This window comes from Bactrocera neohumeralis, chromosome 2 (genome assembly GCF_024586455.1).
Source record: "Bactrocera neohumeralis isolate Rockhampton chromosome 2, APGP_CSIRO_Bneo_wtdbg2-racon-allhic-juicebox.fasta_v2, whole genome shotgun sequence".
Lineage (NCBI taxonomy): Eukaryota > Metazoa > Arthropoda > Insecta > Diptera > Tephritidae > Bactrocera > Bactrocera neohumeralis.
In genome coordinates this window covers 40,943,935-40,948,106 of record NC_065919.1, presented here as the reverse complement: position 1 = coordinate 40,948,106, position 4,172 = coordinate 40,943,935, and positions in this window count along the sequence as shown.

Genomic DNA, 4,172 nt, shown 5'->3' with positions numbered 1-4,172 from the left:
ATTGACATAGTTCAGCGAATTAAAAGACAGCGGCTACGCTGGCTAGGTCATGTTGTCCGGATGGATGAAAACACTCCAGCTCTGAAAGTATTCGAAGCAGTACCCGCCGGGGAAGCAGAGGAAGAGGAAGACCTCCACTCCATTGGAAGGACCAAGTGGAGAAGGACCTGGCTTCACTTGGAATATCCAATTGGCGCCACGCAGCGAAAAGAAGAAACGACTGGCGCGCTGTTGTTAACTTATTATCGCGTAAGCGGTGTCTACGCCAATTAAGAAGAAGAAGAAGAAATTGAATTTTTAATCAGAATTATATACGGAACAAGCAGATAAAAATTTCACAATTATCGGATCATTTGTTTTTGAATTATTACTACTGTAAATTTGGAAAATGTTATTTAGAGAACAACGCGTATAACAAGTGTCAATCAAATTGGATCGTTGACACGCTTATATTGGCTCAGTAACCTAAGTATTTTAAAGACTCTAATAAATATGTATTACAAAATGTAGCAGGTTGTTTTTTTTATTAGTCTGGGCTAAATTTTATGAGATGGTATATAATGTAACAATAGTAATAAGGTTAAAAATCCAGAAGCTAAGAATAATAAAAGTTTAGAAAAAACATTACTTTAAACGCAATTGTATTAGAGATCGTAGTGATTAAATCAATTTAAAAGGTTTTTGCGGCTTAAATATTTAAAAAAATTTGTATTCCTCTTCTCAAGAATGAACTCTGAGTAAAATTTAATATTCATGAAAGCTCATTTGAATTATACAATTTGCACTTTTTTTTACTTGTCCGCAACACCAGATATTTATTGTTTCTATATGTTGCTTAATCCAGCCATTTAATGAACTTATAAATGTTAATTTGTTACATGCATATTAACGATCATGTAAACAATTTTAATTAGTTCACCTCATTTAATTAAAAGCTTTTTGCAATGTTAATTTGGATAATATAGCACTTTTATATCCATATCTCCATGTTTACTGCAGTAGTTAAAATTAGCTAACTTAATATAGAATGAATTTATGCAAATGTGAAAAGAAGTTGAACACACAATTGAGTTATTTTCATTTATACATTTTCAATATTTTTCATTTTGTTAAAGTATCTACTAACATAATTATCTTTGAACTTCCTACATATGTGGAAGTTGAACCTACATAATAACGAAATTATTAGTTTCATAAACTATATATGAGTACATTCACGCCGAATGATGGAATAACTCATCAATTATGTTTAACTTAAATGAAACAAATTATTTCCCACTTACAACTTCTTCTATCAAGAGCACATTTATGGAAATTTAATTATAAGTCCATTTCACTTAAATTTGCTTTTACTCACTTTAATAAAATAATGATGTTGATTACATACGGATACTTGATTTCAATTTGTATACTTATTTTCGGAAATGCTGGACTGGTTAAGATGTCATTTTGTCCAATAAAAGCACACAAAATGAACCAATGAACGCAAATATAATCGCAGTTAGTAAAAGAAATTGAACCAATGCGACGAGCACTATTGACATAAATAATCCTGCGCAAAATATAATAAATTAATTTGCTGTGGATTTTGTTCAATTGAGTTTCGCGGTTTTTATACTCTTGTAACATGTCGCTACAAACTGTTATGGTTTTGTGTTCCTAATAGTTTAATTTATCACCTAAAACTATTCGAGAGAACGGAAACGCCCACAAAACGCCATTAAGTGGAAACCTATAAAGTGATATAATTCGGATTTTTTTAATATGTCATGATCTGTAATTGTTTTCATTGTATGCAACAGTGCATAAACTTCCATCATGGAAAGATATAAGCAAGAACAACGTTTACCAAATAAAAAATAATATATTTGCAAATTCATTTCTTAAATATGGAATGAGTAAATTTTTCATGCAGAAATAATAAAATATAAGTCGGTAACAGAGCTTCTCGCAGAACGTCTCGAGAAAAAACGCTTTGCGGTGTTCATTATAACTCGGTTTGAAATTATCTTAAAATAAAAAAAAAAAAAACAAAAAGAATTAGTAAAATTTGTCCCCATCGTTCTCTGATAATATTTTTTTTCATTTAAAAATTTTTGGCGGCCATTTAAAGTGAAAATTGCTAATTTCCATTAAAAAATCCCGGTATTTTGTGAGTTGAAAACACTCTTAATGTAAATATAAATTTACTAAACGATGGGGTGGAGGTATTTTATATGTCAAAAATGCGTACGAAGTTTGAAATTACTCGGTCAAGCAGTTTTGAAATGACAATAAACACGGACTTTGAAAAAGTAGTTTTGAGAAAAATGCGTGTAAAACTTATAAACTAAAAAAGGGACAAAATTGGCCTAAAATGTGAAAAGTATGCACAATAATGTACAAAACGTTCCAATAAAAATACTCAGTCCATATTTGAGAAATAAATTCGCAAAAAAAGTAATTTATTTACCATGAAAAAATTTCCTCCCCATCAATTATCTGACTGACATATTCAAACCATTGCACTGAAGCAGTCTAACAAAGCAAATAAAGCCAAGCAATAATTCATCAGAGGACTTGTAACGGCGTATCCTGTTTGAAAAGCCATGAAGGTTACGAGTCGCGTTACTAAGGTTCGAAAACTGCAATGACTAGTTGTTACAGTAACAAAAATTTTGTATTTGTTGTGGTTTGCTTAACGAACATTTCTAAACTTTAATACAACTAGCTACTCAATTTTGTTCATCAGTTCATTAGTATGATTGATACACTTATTAATATTCATACATTCAACTCTATACGCAATTCAAGCAGCAGAAATGTTGTAATAAAATATTACTCAATGGTTTAACAAGTATCCTGACAATCTACTATCGGCTGCAAATTTCAACAAGAAGGAAAATCAAGACTTTAGTTTCAATTTGTGGAAAGTGACTAAAAAATACTAAGTTTTTCTTGCAAATAGATTTAGTTTCCTAGAAAAGGAATTCAAAAACTCAATAGTAAAAACAATTATATATTAAAAAATTTTAAATTATCTTATTTTATCCACCTCTTCTCAGCCAGCATGGTGGTTTGGACCTCCCGTACATTTAACCATTTAGAGGGCGAAGTCACGCTCATTTAAAAAAAAAACAAAATTTGTCCACAAGTCTATCACCACTGCTTAGTTATGACACTTTATGGGTTTTCGTTTAATGCCATTTTGTGGACATGGCCGCCGTCCGATTATAGCGGAATTACCCACATACGGTTTGCGGGATGAAAGAAGTGCATTATCGTTTATACTACTCACAAAAAGCTTTGGCATAAATCAAGTGCAGGCGAACCTTTGTTTTAAAGAAAACTGTTTACTGTGACAATCAAATAATCACGGCTTTTTGACATTATGAAGTGGTATATAAGGTCTGTCGCAAAAGAAACAGAACTTTTTAAATATAACTGTTTCTGGTGGCGGCACCTGTTGGTGGGTATATGAAATAAAAAGTGTGATCTCTTGTTGACATTTCGTCAAAATTTTAAGACAATTGGATAACTACAATCGATGTTATCGATCAAAAAGTGACAGCAGCTTTTGGTAGATGGTCGTAAAATGCAAAGAGCAAATATTAAATTTTGTTTTAAACTTGGGAAAACGTTTACTGAAACATTTCAAATACTGAAAAAAGTTGACGGTTAACAGTGCCTATCCCTTAGTAATGTGCATGAGTGGTTTGAGCGATTCCAAGAAGATTGTGAGGCCCTCTGTGACGATCAGAAGTCGGTCGTCTTCTTCTTCTTCTTAATTAGCGTAGACACCGCTTACACGATTATAGCCGAGTTAACAACAGCGCGCCAGTCGTTTCTTCTTTCGCTACGTGGCGCCAATTGGATATTCCAAGCGAAATCAGGTCCTTCTCCACTTGGTCCTTCCAACGGAGTGGAGGTCTTCCTCTTCCTCTGCCTCCCCCGTCGGGTACTGCGTCGAATACTTTCAGAGCTGGAGTGTTTTCATCCATCCGGACAACATGACCTAACCAGCATAGCCGCTGTCTTTTAATTCGCTGAACTATGTCAATGTCGTCGTATATCACGTACAGCTCATCGTCTTCATCGAACAAGTATACCGCTGTGGCCACGCAAAGGACCATAAATCTTTGAGAATTTTTTCTCCCCAAAAACCCTAACGTCACCATCTTGCTGCCCCCCTC